The 17581-nt window shown below is 45.4% G+C and overlaps 1 long non-coding RNA gene across 2 annotated transcripts in view; it reads left to right on the plus strand.

Annotated features, from left to right (window-relative positions):
- Positions 1–11048, plus strand: part of LOC135099603 (uncharacterized) — a 33593-nt gene extending 22545 nt beyond the window's left edge. For both annotated transcript variants that reach the window (XR_010268169.1, XR_010268170.1), the window contains 5 exons: positions 1–121; positions 1300–1416; positions 5650–5849; positions 7072–7188; positions 10844–11048. The exon at positions 1–121 is cut by the window's left edge and continues 79 nt beyond it. This is a non-coding gene — a long non-coding RNA (uncharacterized LOC135099603). The remainder of the gene's footprint in view (positions 122–1299; positions 1417–5649; positions 5850–7071; positions 7189–10843) is intronic.
- The last annotated feature ends 6533 nt before the right edge of the window (positions 11049–17581 follow it).

Consider the following 17581-nt stretch of genomic DNA (forward strand, 5'->3'; position numbering starts at 1 on the left):
TTTAAAGCGGCAGTCGGTCTGTACATGTGTGAGGTGGCGAGGGGTGTCGCCAGGGGGCGGCTAGTAGCGTCTGCCACCAGGGAAATATGTAAAAACATAAAAAAGACGCTTCTCAAGAAAGGTAAGGCCGGTTGCAGCTTTTATTTTTTCTTTATTTCTTTCCATCAGGTTAGGTTTATATTAATTCAGTTAGTTAGGTTTGGTTAAGTCTCTCTCTCTCTCTCTCTCTCTCTCTCTCTCTCTCTCTCTCTCTCTCTCTCTCTCTCTCTCTCTCTCTCTCTCTCTGTGGTGCTAATGGTGCAGGAAGGCCTTGTCTACCTGCACCATAAGCCACTATACCATGCGTCACTGTACATTTAAACTGTACCCCAAAAACTTAACCTAACTGGCCCTCACTTAAAAAAAAATATATCGTTTTTTTTTCGTGTTCTTAATATTTCAGTGCTACAATACCACATCACTGTACCCTATGATGCTAATGGTGCAGGAAGGCCTTGTCTACCTTCACCATAAGCGACTGTACCATGCGTCACTGTACCTTAAAACTGTACCACAAAAACAACCTAACTGGCCCTCACCTGAAAAAAAATATCTTTTTTTTTTTTGTGTTTGCTTAATATTTCAGTGCTACAGTACCACAGCACTGTACTCTATGGTGCTAATGGTGCAGGAAGGCCTTGTCTACCTTCACCATAAGCCACTGTACCATGTGTCACTGTACCTTAAATCTGTACCACAAAAACAACCTAACTGGCCCTCACCTGAAAAAAAATCTCTTTTTTTTTTAACCTAACCTAACCTAACCTAACCTTACCTAACCTAACCTAACCTAACCTAACCTGACCTGACCTGACCTAACCTAACCTAACCTAACCTAACCTGACCTAACCTAACCTAACCTAACCTAACCTAACCTGACCTGACCTAACCTAACCTAACCTAACCTAACCTAACCTATCCTAACCTAACCGAGACATTAAAAATTAGTCACAAGGCAAAAAGACGATTCAAAGTGACTGACATACCAAGCAATTAATTAGTGAAATCAGTCTTTGTTGACTACTCCAAAGCCTTTCAGTTTGTCGACCTCAGTATACTGTTAGGAAAAAGTGCATTATTAAGACATTATTAGTGGTTGTATCACGGTATTTTATAATAGACTTATAACTAGTTTCCCCTGAAAATCTTTCGTTTTCTATCATTCTTTCATTCTACACGCCTGAGCCCTGACAGAGACCCAGAGAAATGTAAACAGGCACGAGTCAGACTTGATATAGGGCTGAATTTGTTGCTTTTCAGAGAGGGGCAGTCGGTCTGTACATGCGTGAGGTGGCGAGAGGCGTGTCCAGGGGGCGGCTAGTAGCGTGTGCCACCGTGGAAATATGTACAGACATAAAGAAGACGCCCTCAAGAAAGGTAAGGCCGGTTCCAGCTTTTATTTTTATTTATTTATTTCCATCCCGGCCTGGGACCCCCCCTTTCCCGAGTCCTGAGGTGTTGGGGGACGGCCCGGGGGTGCTGTGTGCCCGTGAGTGTACCAGGTGCTCAAGCTTATACAAAACAAGGAAAGTTTGAAGCATTTTTAGAGGGGCAGTCGGTCTGTACATGCGTGTACATTAATTTTGAGGTGTTCCTTGTCATCCCCTGTCACTCCTGCCTGCCTCTGTCACCTCTACCAATCCCTGTCAAGCTCTGCCAAGCCCTTTGTCACCTCTCAAGTAATGAGGTGGCTTGAGATGTGAGATTTTAAACAGAAGCCTTTGCTGTCACCCCTGCCAAGCCCTACCAAACCCTGTCAGCCCCCACCAAGGCCCTCTCAAGCCACCACTCAACCCCCTACCGAGACCTATCAGCTCTATAATCTGAAAAAAGTGCAGTGTCTTAGAAGGGATTGATTAAGTAAACAGTGACTTATGGCCAAAATGGAACTATATGGAGATTAAGTAGAGATTAGAATAGAAGCTGAAATTGAGCAGGATAGTTACAATCACAGACTTCCAACTTGCTACTCCTTGGTGTGAAAGAATCTGCAGGAAATTAAGTACATGGCAACTCCTGTTAGTCCCTCATGTGTTCTTGAAAGCAGACTGACAGATTCAGTGTGTGACATGCTGACGTGGGGGAAGGCTGTCTGGTGGCTGCTCTATGCTGTAGCTAACAAAATGGTTGTGTTTCAAGTGTTGTCATGCCTGGAAAGTCTACAGGTCATCATTACTAGTATAAATGTGTACTACAATGGTGAAATTTAGTGAAAAAATGTGCTGTTTATGTATTGGCAGGGAAAGATTTGTGCTCATCAAGACAATGATAAAAAAATTTTTATATTATTATTATTATTACTATTTTTTTTCTTTTACTTGTTTTGCTGTAAGATGAGACTACAATAACTGCCCCTTGATGCCCTATAAGGTACCGCCAAGCACCAAGGGGCGGCCACCACGGTGCACAGTGAAGCACGTCCCAGCATCCCTGTCACCATCTTTTCCCTGCCAATAATTATGCATTACATTTCCCAACTAATTTCATTCTAGTGCAACATTTCTACTACTAATGGTGACCTGTACACTTCCCAGCATGACCAGTACAGCACTTCAAACAAACACAGCCTTTTCTTAGCCACAGCAAGGTGCAGCCACGACAGACAGCCTTCCCTAAGTCAGCATGTCACACTGCATCCATAACACTGAGCTTCCAGGAACACATCTGGGGGACTGATACAAGTTGCTGTGTAGGTCATTTGTCCCAGCAGACTCTTTCACACCAAGCAGGCATGAGGTGGTAGTCTGTGCAGTGCGTCAGTGCTTGGAATTTTGAACCGGTCTTGCTGCATCTATGGCCCAGAGACCAAACACAGACCAAACAGAGGGCTAGCTGAACCTAACACAAACCAAACAGACGCCCACCAGAACCATACACAGGCCCACAGAACTAACTGACTGGCTGGCCGGCTGACTCGCTGGCTGAGTGACTGACTGACTGACTGACTGACTGGCTGGCTGGCTGGCTTGCTGGCTGGCTTACTAACTGACTGACTGACTGACTGGCTGGCTGAGTGACTGATTGACTGGCTGGTTAGCTAGTTGGGTGGCTAGCTGGTTGGTTGAATGGCTGACTGACTGACTGACTGACTGACTGACTGACTGACTAGCTGAGTGACTGATTGATTGGCTGGTTGGTTGAATGCCTAGCTGGCTGGTTGAATGGCTGACTGACTGACTGACTGACTGACTGACTGACTGACTGACTGACTGACTGACTGACTAGCTGAGTGACTGATTGATTGGCTGGTTTGTCGAATGGCTAGCTGGCTGGTTGAATGGCTAACTGACTGACTGACTGACTGACTGACTGACTGACTGACTGACTGGCTAACTGAGTGACTGATTGATTGGCTGGTTGGTTGAATGGCTAGCTGGCTGGTTGAATGGCTGACTGACTGACTGACTGACTGACTTACTGACTGACTGACTGACTAACTGACTAGCTGAGTGACTGATTGATTGGCTGGTTGGTTGAATGGCTGACTGACTGACTGACTGACTGACTGACTGACTGACTGACTGACTGACTGACTGACTGACTACCTGAGTGACTGATTGATTGGCTAGTTGGTTGAATGGCTAGCTGGCTGGTTGAATGGCTGACTGACTGGCTGACTGACTGACTAACTGACTGACTGACTGACTGACTGACTGACTGACTGACTAGCTGAGTGACTGATTGATTGGCTGGTTGGTTGAATGGCTAGCTGGCTGGTTGAATGGCTAACTGACTGACTGACTGACTGACTGACTGACTGACTGACTGACTGACTGACTAACTGAGTGACTGATTGATTGGCTGGTTGGTTGAATGGCTAGCTGGCTGGTTGAATGGCTGACTGACTGACTGACTGACTGACTGACTGACTGACTGACTGACTGACTGACTGACTGACTAACTGACTAGCTGAGTGACTGATTGATTGGCTGGTTGGTTGAATGGCTAGCTGGCTGGTTGAATGGCTGACTGACTGACTGACTGACTGACTGACTGACTGACTGACTGACTGACTGACTGACTGACTGACTGAGTGACTGATTGATTGGCTAGTTGGTTGAATGGCTAGCTGGCTGGTTGAATGGCTGACTGACTGGCTGACTGACTGACTGACTGACTGACTGACTGACTGACTGACTGACTGACTGACTAGCTGAGTGACTGATTGATTGGCTGGTTGGTTGAATGGCTAGCTGGCTGGTTGAATGGCTGACTGACTGACTGACTGACTGACTGACTGACTGACTGACTGACTGACTGACTAGCTGAGTGACTGATTTATTGGCTGGTTGGTTGAATGGCTAGCTGGCTGGTTGAATGGCTAACTGACTGACTGACTGACTGACTGACTGACTGACTGACTGACTGACTGACTGACTGACTGACTAACTGAGTGACTGATTGATTGGCTGGTTGCTTGAATGGCTAGCTGGTAGGTTGAATGGCTGACTGACTGACTGACTGACTGACTGACTGACTGACTGACTGACTGACTGACTGACTGACTGACTAACTGACTAGCTGAGTGACTGATTGATTGGCTGGTTGGTTGAATGGCTAGCTGGCTGGTTGAATGGCTGACTGACTGACTGACTGACTGACTGACTGACTGACTGACTGACTGACTGACTGACTAGCTGAGTGACTGATTGATTGGCTAGTTGGTTGAATGGCTAGCTGGCTGGTTGAATGGCTGACTGACTGGCTGACTGACTGACTGACTGACTGACTGACTGACTGACTGACTGACTGACTGACTAGCTGAGTGACTGATTGATTGGCTGGTTGGTTGAATGGCTAGCTGGCTGGTTGAATGGCTGACTGACTGACTGACTGACTGACTGACTGACTGACTGAGGCAGAGAGACAGGTAGGTGTTGGCAGGGTTGGTTTGGTTTGGAGTGTTGAGGTTTTATGATATTGTAGAGACAGAGAGGTTCAAAGCTTAATTAGACTTGTATCTTTGAGCCATGAGTCAGTAGAGAGGGAGAAAGAGGCAGACAGGCAGAGAGACAGGAAAAACAGGGAGGAAGAAAAGCTATTTGCACTGTACCTATAGGTCAGTATGGTGTAGAGTTGTATACTTGAATCAAGAGTAAATATAGACGCAGATACGAAGGCGGGCAAGCTGAGAGAGAGTGAAAGAAAGGGTCTGAATGAAAGGGAGGAGTCAGGCCTGCAGAAGGGGAGCTTTTGGTATTGTTTACTGATTAGTGTGATAAAGTTTTGTGTTGTGTTGTGAGGTGCAGAGAAAGAGAGAGAGGCTTGTGTGGTGATATTTCATGTTGATGTACAGCAATATGAAATAGTTCTCAGGAGAGAGAGAAAGAGATAGAAATTAGTGACACACACACACACACACACACACACACACACACACACACACACACACACACACAGTAATACTCTATAGAAACCTATTTCTTTCCTAATTTGTCTATCTCCATCTTGTTTTTCATTGTAAGTCATTAATGTTTATCTTGTATTGTCTTGGCATTATTAAAACATGAGGTATATTATTATTAGTGGTTGTAGTTTTGTATCACAACATTAACTTATATTAGTTTTGCCTGAAAATCTCTCGTTTTCTAACATTCTCCCATCCTGCAGGCCTGAGTCCAGACCGAGACCCAGAGAAATGTAAACAAACGCACCAGTCAGACTTGATATAGGAGTGAATTTGTTGCTTTTTAAAGCGGCAGTCGGTCTGTACATGTGTGAGGTGGCGAGGGGTGTCGCCAGGGGGCGGCTAGTAGCGTCTGCCACCAGGGAAATATGTAAAAACATAAAAAAGACGCTTCTCAAGAAAGGTAAGGCCGGTTGCAGCTTTTATTTTTTCTTTATTTCTTTCCATCAGGTTAGGTTTATATTAATTCAGTTAGTTAGGTTTGGTTAAGTCTCTCTCTCTCTCTCTCTCTCTCTCTCTCTCTCTCTCTCTCTCTCTCTCTCTCTCTCTCTCTCTCTCTCTCTCTCTCTCTCTCTCTCTCTCTCTCTCTCTGTGGTGCTAATGGTGCAGGAAGGCCTTGTCTACCTGCACCATAAGCCACTATACCATGCGTCACTGTATATTTAAACTGTACCCCAAAAACTTAACCTAACTGGCCCTCACTTAAAAAAAAATATATCGTTTTTTTTTCGTGTTCTTAATATTTCAGTGCTACAATACCACATCACTGTACCCTATGATGCTAATGGTGCAGGAAGGCCTTGTCTACCTTCACCATAAGCGACTGTACCATGCGTCACTGTACCTTAAAACTGTACCACAAAAACAACCTAACTGGCCCTCACCTGAAAAAAAATATCTTTTTTTTTTTTGTGTTTGCTTAATATTTCAGTGCTACAGTACCACAGCACTGTACTCTATGGTGCTAATGGTGCAGGAAGGCCTTGTCTACCTTCACCATAAGCCACTGTACCATGTGTCACTGTACCTTAAATCTGTACCACAAAAACAACCTAACTGGCCCTCACCTGAAAAAAAATCTCTTTTTTTTTTAACCTAACCTAACCTAACCTAACCTTACCTAACCTAACCTAACCTAACCTAACCTGACCTGACCTGACCTAACCTAACCTAACCTAACCTAACCTGACCTAACCTAACCTAACCTAACCTAACCTGACCTGACCTAACCTAACCTAACCTAACCTAACCTAACCTAACCTTACCTAACCTAACCTAACCTAACCTAACCTAACCGAGACATTAAAAATTAGTCTCAAGGCAAAAAGACGATTCAAAGTGACTGACATACCAAGCAATTAATTAGTGAAATCAGTCTTTGTTGACTACTCCAAAGCCTTTCAGTTTGTCGACCTCAGTATACTGTTAGGAAAAAGTGCATTATCAAGACATTATTAGTGGTTGTATCACGGTATTTTATAATAGACTTATAACTAGTTTCCCCTGAAAATCTTTCGTTTTCTATCATTCTTTCATTCTACACGCCTGAGCCCTGACAGAGACCCAGAGAAATGTAAACAGGCACGAGTCAGACTTGATATAGGGCTGAATTTGTTGCTTTTCAGAGAGGGGCAGTCGGTCTGTACATGCGTGAGGTGGCGAGAGGCGTGTCCAGGGGGCGGCTAGTAGCGTGTGCCACCGTGGAAATATGTACAGACATAAAGAAGACGCCCTCAAGAAAGGTAAGGCCGGTTCCAGCTTTTATTTTTATTTATTTATTTCCATCCCGGCCTGGGACCCCCCCTTTCCCGAGTCCTGAGGTGTTGGGGGACGGCCCGGGGGTGCTGTGTGCCCGTGAGTGTACCAGGTGCTCAAGCTTATACAAAACAAGGAAAGTTTGAAGCATTTTTAGAGGGGCAGTCGGTCTGTACATGCGTGTACATTAATTTTGAGGTGTTCCTTGTCATCCCCTGTCACTCCTGCCTGCCTCTGTCACCTCTACCAATCCCTGTCAAGCTCTGCCAAGCCCTTTGTCACCTCTCAAGTAATGAGGTGGCTTGAGATGTGAGATTTTAAACAGAAGCCTTTGCTGTCACCCCTGCCAAGCCCTACCAAACCCTGTCAGCCCCCACCAAGGCCCTCTCAAGCCTCACCAAGGCCTGTCAACCCCCTACCGAGACCTATCAGCTCTATAATCTGAAAAAAGTGCAGTGTCTTAGGAGGGATTGATTAAGTAAACAGTGACTTATGGCCAAAATGGAACTATATGGAGATTAAGTAGAGATTAGAATAGAAGCTGAAATTGAGCAGGATAGTTACAATCACAGACTTCCAACTTGCTACTCCTTGGTGTGAAAGAATCTGCAGGAAATTAAGTACATGGCAACTCCTGTTAGTCCCTCATGTGTTCTTGAAAGCAGACTGACAGATTCAGTGTGTGACATGCTGACGTGGGGGAAGGCTGTCTGGTGGCTGCTCTATGCTGTAGCTAACAAAATGGTTGTATTTCAAGTGTTGTCATGCCTGGAAAGTCTACAGGTCATCATTACTAGTATAAATGTGTACTACAATGGTGAAATTTAGTGAAAAAATGTGCTGTTTATGTATTGGCAGGGAAAGATTTGTGCTCATCAAGACAATGATAAAAAAATTTTTATATTATTATTATTATTACTATTTTTTTTCTTTTACTTGTTTTGCTGTAAGATGAGACTACAATAACTGCCCCTTGATGCCCTATAAGGTACCGCCAAGCACCAAGGGGCGGCCACCACGGTGCACAGTGAAGCACGTCCCAGCATCCCTGTCACCATCTTTTCCCTGCCAATAATTATGCATTACATTTCCCAACTAATTTCATTCTAGTGCAACATTTCTACTACTAATGGTGACCTCTACACTTCCCAGCATGACCAGTACAGCACTTCAAACAAACACAGCCTTTTCTTAGCCACAGCAAGGTGCAGCCACGACAGACAGCCTTCCCTAAGTCAGCATGTCACACTGCATCCATAACACTGAGCTTCCAGGAACACATCTGGGGGACTGATACAAGTTGCTGTGTAGGTCATTTGTCCCAGCAGACTCTTTCACACCAAGCAGGCATGAGGTGGTAGTCTGTGCAGTGCGTCAGTGCTTGGAATTTTGAACCGGTCTTGCTGCATCTATGGCCCAGAGACCAAACACAGACCAAACAGAGGGCTAGCTGAACCTAACACAAACCAAACAGACGCCCACCAGAACCATACACAGGCCCACAGAACTAACTGACTGGCTGGCCGGCTGACTCGCTGGCTGAGTGACTGACTGACTGACTGACTGACTGGCTGGCTGGCTGGCTTGCTGGCTGGCTTACTAACTGACTGACTGACTGACTGGCTGGCTGAGTGACTGATTGACTGGCTGGTTAGCTAGTTGGGTGGCTAGCTGGTTGGTTGAATGGCTGACTCACTGACTGACTGACTGACTGACTGACTGACTGACTGACTGACTGACTGACTAGCTGAGTGACTGATTGATTGGCTGGTTGGTTGAAAGGCTAGCTGGCTGGTTGAATGGCTAATTGACTGACTGACTGACTGACTGACTGACTGACTGACTGACTAACTGAGTGACTGATTGATTGGCTGGTTGGTTGAATGGCTAGCTGGCTGGTTGAATGGCTGACTGACTGACTGACTGACTGACTGACTGACTGACTGACTGACTGACTAACTGACTAGCTGAGTGACTGATTGATTGGCTGGTTGGTTGAATGGCTAGCTGGCTGGTTGAATGGCTGACTGACTGACTGACTGACTGACTGACTGACTGACTGACTGACTGACTGAGTGACTGATTGATTAGCTAGTTGGTTGAATGGCTAGCTGGCTGGTTGAATGGCTGACTGACTGGCTGACTGACTGACTGACTGACTGACTGACTGACTGACTGACTAGCTGAGTGACTGATTGATTGGCTGGTTGGTTGAATGCCTAGCTGGCTGGTTGAATGGCTGACTGACTGACTGACTGACTGACTGACTGACTGACTGACTGACTGACTGACTAGCTGAGTGACTGATTTATTGGCTGGTTGGTTGAATGGCTAGCTGGCTGGTTGAATGGCTAACTGACTGACTGACTGACTGACTGACTGACTGACTGACTGACTGACTGACTGACTGACCGACTGACTAACTGAGTGACTGATTGATTGGCTGGTTGGTTGAATGGCTAGCTGGCTGGTTGAATGGCTGACTGACTGACTGACTGACTGACTGACTGACTGACTGACTGACTGACTGACTGACTGACTGACTGACTGACTGACTGACTAACTGACTAGCTGAGTGACTGATTTATTGGCTGCTTGGTTGAATGGCTAGCTGGCTGGTTGAATGGCTAACTAACTGACTGACTGACTGACTGACTGACTGACTGACTGACTGACTGACTGACTAACTGAGTGACTGATTGATTGGCTGGTTGGTTGAATGGCTAGCTGGCTGGTTGAATGGCTGACTGACTGACTGACTGACTGACTGACTGAATGACTGACTGACTGACTGACTAGCTGAGTGACTGATTGATTGGCTGGTTGGTTGAATGGCTAGCTGGCTGGTTGAATGGCTGACTGACTGACTGACTGACTGACTGACTGACTGACTGACTGAGGCAGAGAGACAGGTAGGTGTTGGCAGGGTTGGTTTGGTTTGGAGTGTTGAGGTTTTATGATATTGTAGAGACAGAGAGGTTCAAAGCTTAATTAGACTTGTATCTTTGAGCCATGAGTCAGTAGAGAGGGAGAAAGAGGCAGACAGGCAGAGAGACAGGAAAAACAGGGAGGAAGAAAAGCTATTTGCACTGTACCTATAGGTCAGTATGGTGTAGAGTTGTATACTTGAATCAAGAGTAAATATAGACGCAGATACGAAGGCGGGCAAGCTGAGAGAGAGGGAAAGAAAGGGTCTGAATGAAAGGGAGGAGTCAGGCCTGCAGAAGGGGAGCTTTTGGTATTGTTTACTGATTAGTGTGAAAAAGTGTTGTGTTGTGTTGTGAGGTGCAGAGAAAGAGAGAGAGGCTTGTGTGGTGATATTTCATGTTGATGTACAGCAATATGAAATAGTTCTCAGGAGAGAGAGAAAGAGATAGAAATTAGTGACACACACACACACACACACACACACACACACACACACACACACAGTAATACTCTATAGAAACCTATTTCTTTCCTAATTTGTCTATCTCCATCTTGTTTTTCATTGTAAGTCATTAATGTTTATCTTGTATTGTCTTGGCATTATTAAAACATGAGGTATATTATTATTAGTGGTTGTAGTTTTGTATCACAACATTAACTTATATTAGTTTTGCCTGAAAATCTCTCGTTTTCTAACATTCTCCCATCCTGCAGGCCTGAGTCCAGACCGAGACCCAGAGAAATGTAAACAAACGCACCAGTCAGACTTGATATAGGAGTGAATTTGTTGCTTTTTAAAGCGGCAGTCGGTCTGTACATGTGTGAGGTGGCGAGGGGTGTCGCCAGGGGGCGGCTAGTAGCGTCTGCCACCAGGGAAATATGTAAAAACATAAAAAAGACGCTTCTCAAGAAAGGTAAGGCCGGTTGCAGCTTTTATTTTTTCTTTATTTCTTTCCATCAGGTTAGGTTTATATTAATTCAGTTAGTTAGGTTTGGTTAAGTCTCTCTCTCTCTCTCTCTCTCTCTCTCTCTCTCTCTCTCTCTCTCTCTCTCTCTCTCTGTGGTGCTAATGGTGCAGGAAGGCCTTGTCTACCTGCACCATAAGTCACTATACCATGCGTCACTGTACATTTAAACTGTACCCCAAAAACTTAACCTAACTGGCCCTCACTTAAAAAAAAATATATCGTTTTTTTTTCGTGTTCTTAATATTTCAGTGCTACAATACCACATCACTGTACCCTATGATGCTAATGGTGCAGGAAGGCCTTGTCTACCTTCACCATAAGCGACTGTACCATGCGTCACTGTACCTTAAAACTGTACCACAAAAACAACCTAACTGGCCCTCACCTGAAAAAAAATATCTTTTTTTTTTTGTGTTTGCTTAATATTTCAGTGCTACAGTACCACAGCACTGTACTCTATGGTGCTAATGGTGCAGGAAGGCCTTGTCTACCTTCACCATAAGCCACTGTACCATGTGTCACTGTACCTTAAATCTGTACCACAAAAACAACCTAACTGGCCCTCACCTGAAAAAAAATCTCTTTTTTTTTTAACCTAACCTAACCTAACCTAACCTTACCTAACCTAACCTAACCTAACCTAACCTGACCTGACCTGACCTAACCTAACCTAACCTAACCTAACCTGACCTAACCTAACCTAACCTAACCTAACCTGACCTGACCTAACCTAACCTAACCTAACCTAACCTAACCTAACCTAACCTAACCTATCCTAACCTAACCGAGACATTAAAAATTAGTCACAAGGCAAAAAGACGATTCAAAGTGACTGACATACCAAGCAATTAATTAGTGAAATCAGTCTTTGTTGACTACTCCAAAGCCTTTCAGTTTGTCGACCTCAGTATACTGTTAGGAAAAAGTGCATTATTAAGACATTATTAGTGGTTGTATCAGGGTATTTTATAATAGACTTATAACTAGTTTCCCCTGAAAATCTTTCGTTTTCTATCATTCTTTCATTCTACACGCCTGAGCCCTGACAGAGACCCAGAGAAATGTAAACAGGCACGAGTCAGACTTGATATAGGGCTGAATTTGTTGCTTTTCAGAGAGGGGCAGTCGGTCTGTACATGCGTGAGGTGGCGACGGGCGTGTCCAGGGGGCGGCTAGTAGCGTGTGCCACCTTGGAAATATGTACAGACATAAAGAAGACGCCCTCAAGAAAGGTAAGGCCGGTTCCAGCTTTTATTTTTATTTATTTATTTCCATCCCGGCCTGGGACCCCCCCTTTCCCGGGCCCTGAGGTGTTGGGGGACGGCCCGGGGGTGCTGTGTGCCCGTGAGTGTACCAGGTGCTCAAGCTTATACAAAACAAGGAAAGTTTGAAGCATTTTTAGAGGGGCAGTCGGTCTGTACATGCGTGTACATTAATTTTGAGGTGTTCCTTGTCATCCCCTGTTACTCCTGCCTGCCTCTGTCACCTCTACCAATCCCTGTCAAGCTCTGCCAAGCCCTTTGTCACCTCTCAAGTAATGAGGTGGCTTGAGATGTGAGATTTTAAACAGAAGCCTTTGCTGTCACCCCTGCCAAGCCCTACCAAACCCTGTCAGCCCCCACCAAGGCCCTCTCAAGCCACCACTCAACCCCCTACCGAGACCTATCAGCTCTATAATCTGAAAAAAGTGCAGTGTCTTAGGAGGGATTGATTAAGTAAACAGTGACTTATGGCCAAAATGGAACTATATGGAGATTAAGTAGAGATTAGAATAGAAGCTGAAATTGAGCAGGATAGTTACAATCACAGACTTCCAACTTGCTACTCCTTGGTGTGAAAGAATCTGCAGGAAATTAAGTACATGGCAACTCCTGTTAGTCCCTCATGTGTTCTTGAAAGCAGACTGACAGATTCAGTGTGTGACATGCTGACGTGGGGGAAGGCTGTCTGGTGGCTGCTCTATGCTGTAGCTAACAAAATGGTTGTGTTTCAAGTGTTGTCATGCCTGGAAAGTCTACAGGTCATCATTACTAGTATAAATGTGTACTACAATGGTGAAATTTAGTGAAAAAATGTGCTGTTTATGTATTGGCAGGGAAAGATTTGTGCTCATCAAGACAATGATAAAAAAAATTTTTATATTATTATTATTATTACTATTTTTTTTCTTTTACTTGTTTTGCTGTAAGATGAGACTACAATAACTGCCCCTTGATGCCCTATAAGGTACCGCCAAGCACCAAGGGGCGGCCACCACGGTGCACAGTGAAGCACGTCCCAGCATCCCTGTCACCATCTTTTCCCTGCCAATAATTATGCATTACATTTCCCAACTAATTTCATTCTAGTGCAACATTTCTACTACTAATGGTGACCTGTACACTTCCCAGCATGACCAGTACAGCACTTCAAACAAACACAGCCTTTTCTTAGCCACAGCAAGGTGCAGCCACGACAGACAGCCTTCCCTAAGTCAGCATGTCACACTGCATCCATAACACTGAGCTTCCAGGAACACATCTGGGGGACTGATACAAGTTGCTGTGTAGGTCATTTGTCCCAGCAGACTCTTTCACACCAAGCAGGCATGAGGTGGTAGTCTGTGCAGTGCGTCAGTGCTTGGAATTTTGAACCGGTCTTGCTGCATCTATGGCCCAGAGACCAAACACAGACCAAACAGAGGGCTAGCTGAACCTAACACAAACCAAACAGACGCCCACCAGAACCATACACAGGCCCATAGAACTAACTGACTGGCTGGCCGGCTGACTCGCTGGCTGAGTGACTGACTGACTGACTGACTGACTGGCTGGCTGGCTGGCTTGCTGGCTGGCTTACTAACTGACTGAATGACTGACTGGCTGGCTGAGTGACTGATTGACTGGCTGGTTAGCTAGTTGGGTGGCTAGCTGGTTGGTTGAATGGCTGACTGACTGACTGACTGACTGACTGACTGACTGACTAGCTGAGTGACTGATTGATTGGCTGGTTGGTTGAATGCCTAGCTGGCTGGTTGAATGGCTGACTGACTGACTGACTGACTGACTGACTGACTGACTGACTGACTGACTGACTGACTGACTGACTGACTAACTGACTGACTGACTAGCAGAGTGACTGATTGATTGGCTGGTTTGTCGAATGGCTAGCTGGCTGGTTGAATGGCTAACTGACTGACTGACTGACTGACTGACTGACTGACTGACTGACTGACTAACTGAATGACTGATTGATTGGCTGGTTGGTTGAATGGCTAGCTGGCTGGTTGAATGGCTGACTGACTGACTGACTGACTGACTTACTGACTGACTGACTGACTAACTGACTAGCTGAGTGACTGATTGATTGGCTGGTTGGTTGAATGGCTGACTGACTGACTGACTGACTGACTGACTGACTGACTGACTGACTGACTGACTGACTGACTGACTGACTGACTAGCTGAGTGACTGATTGATTGGCTAGTTGGTTGAATGGCTAGCTGGCTGGTTGAATGGCTGACTGACTGGCTGACTGACTGACTAACTGACTGACTGACTGACTGACTGACTGACTGACTGACTGACTAGCTGAGTGACTGATTGATTGGCTGGTTGGTTGAATGCCTAGCTGGCTGGTTGAATGGCTGACTGACTGACTGACTGACTGACTGACTGACTGACTGACTGACTGACTGACTGACTGACTGACTGACTAGCTGAGTGACTGATTGATTGGCTGGTTGGTTGAATGGCTAGCTGGCTGGTTGAATGGCTAACTGACTGACTGACTGACTGACTGACTGACTGACTGACTGACTGACTGACTAACTGAGTGACTGATTGATTGGCTGGTTGGTTGAATGGCTAGCTGGCTGGTTGAATGGCTGACTGACTGACTGACTGACTGACTGACTGACTGACTGACTGACTAACTGACTAGCTGAGTGACTGATTGATTGGCTGGTTGGTTGAATGGCTAGCTGGCTGGTTGAATGGCTGACTGACTGACTGACTGACTGACTGACTGACTGACTGACTGACTGACTGACTGAGTGACTGATTGATTGGCTAGTTGGTTGAATGGCTAGCTGGCTGGTTGAATGGCTGACTGACTGGCTGACTGACTGACTGACTGACTGACTGACTGAGTGACTGACTAACTGAGTGACTGATTGATTGGCTGGTTGGTTGAATGGCTAGCTGGCTGGTTGAATGGCTGACTGACTGACTGACTGACTGACTGACTGACTGACTGACTGACTGACTGACTGACTGAGTGACTGATTGATTGGCTAGTTGGTTGAATGGCTAGCTGGCTGGTTGAATGGCTGACTGACTGGCTGACTGACTGACTGACTGACTGACTGACTGACTGACTGACTGACTAGCTGAGTGACTGATTGATTGGCTGGTTGGTTGAATGCCTAGCTGGCTGGTTGAATGGCTGACTGACTGACTGACTGACTGACTGACTGACTGACTGACTGACTGACTGACTAGCTGAGTGACTGATTGATTGGCTAGTTGGTTGAATGGCTAGCTGGCTGGTTGAATGGCTAACTGACTGACTGACTGACTGACTGACTGACTGACTGACTGACTGACTGACTGACTGACTGACTGACTGACTGACTAACTGAGTGACTGATTGATTGGCTGGTTGGTTGAATGGCTAGCTGGCTGGTTGAATGGCTGACTGACTGACTGACTGACTGACTGACTGACTGACTGACTGACTGACTGACTGACTGACTGACTAACTGACTAGCTGAGTGACTGATTGATTGGCTGGTTGGTTGAATGGCTAGCTGGCTGGTTGAATGGCTGACTGACTGACTGACTGACTGACTGACTGACTGACTGACTGACTGACTAGCTGAGTGACTGATTGATTGGCTAGTTGGTTGAATGGCTAGCTGGCTGGTTGAATGGCTGACTGACTGGCTGACTGACTGACTGACTGACTGACTGACTGACTGACTGACTGACTGACTGACTAGCTGAGTGACTGATTGATTGGCTGGTTGGTTGAATGGCTAGCTGGCTGGTTGAATGGCTGACTGACTGACTGACTGACTGACTGACTGACTGACTGACTGACTGAGGCAGAGAGACAGGTAGGTGTTGGCAGGGTTGGTTTGGTTTGGAGTGTTGAGGTTTTATGATATTGTAGAGACAGAGAGGTTCAAAGCTTAATTAGACTTGTATCTTTGAGCCATGAGTCAGTAGAGAGGGAGAAAGAGGCAGACAGGCAGAGAGACAGGAAAAACAGGAAGGAAGAAAAGCTATTTGCACTGTACCTATAGGTCAGTATGGTGTAGAGTTGTATACTTGAATCAAGAGTAAATATAGACGCAGATACGAAGGCGGGCAAGCTGAGAGAGAGGGAAAGAAAGGGTCTGAATGAAAGGGAGGAGTCAGGCCTGCAGAAGGGGAGCTTTTGGTATTGTTTACTGATTAGTGTGATAAAGTGTTGTGTTGTGTTGTGAGGTGCAGAGAAAGAGAGAGAGGCTTGTGTGGTGATATTTCATGTTGATGTACAGCAATATGAAATAGTTCTCAGGAGAGAGAGAAAGAGATAGAAATTAGTGACACACACACACACACACACACACACACACACACACACACACACAGTAATACTCTATAGAAACCTATTTCTTTCCTAATTTGTCTATCTCCATCTTGTTTTTCATTGTAAGTCATTAATGTTTATCTTGTATTGTCTTGGCATTATTAAAACATGAGGTATATTATTATTAGTGGTTGTAGTTTTGTATCACAACATTAACTTATATTAGTTTTGCCTGAAAATCTCTCGTTTTCTAACATTCTCCCATCCTGCAGGCCTGAGTCCAGACCGAGACCCAGAGAAATGTAAACAAACGCACCAGTCATACTTGATATAGGAGTGAATTTGTTGCTTTTTAAAGCGGCAGTCGGTCTGTACATGTGTGAGGTGGCGAGGGGTGTCGCCAGGGGGCGGCTAGTAGCGTCTGCCACCAGGGAAATATGTAAAAACATAAAAAAGACGCTTCTCAAGAAAGGTAAGGCCGGTTGCAGCTTTTATTTTTTCTTTATTTCTTTCCATCAGGTTAGGTTTATATTAATTCAGTTAGTTAGGTTTGGTTAAGTCTCTCTCTCTCTCTCTCTCTCTCTCTCTCTCTCTCTCTCTCTCTCTCTCTCTCTCTCTCTCTCTCTCTCTCTGTGGTGCTAATGGTGCAGGAAGGCCTTGTCTACCTGCACCATAAGCCACTATACCATGCGTCACTGTACATTTAAACTGTACCCCAAAAACTTAACCTAACTGGCCCTCACTTAAAAAAAAATATATCGTTTTTTTTTCGTGTTCTTAATATTTCAGTGCTACAATACCACATCACTGTACCCTATGATGCTAATGGTGCAGGAAGGCCTTGTCTACCTTCACCATAAGCGACTGTACCATGCGTCACTGTACCTTAAAACTGTACCACAAAAACAACCTAACTGGCCCTCACCTG

Source organism: Scylla paramamosain, unplaced genomic scaffold, assembly GCF_035594125.1.
Source record: "Scylla paramamosain isolate STU-SP2022 unplaced genomic scaffold, ASM3559412v1 Contig155, whole genome shotgun sequence".
Classification (NCBI taxonomy): Eukaryota; Metazoa; Arthropoda; class Malacostraca; order Decapoda; family Portunidae; genus Scylla; species Scylla paramamosain.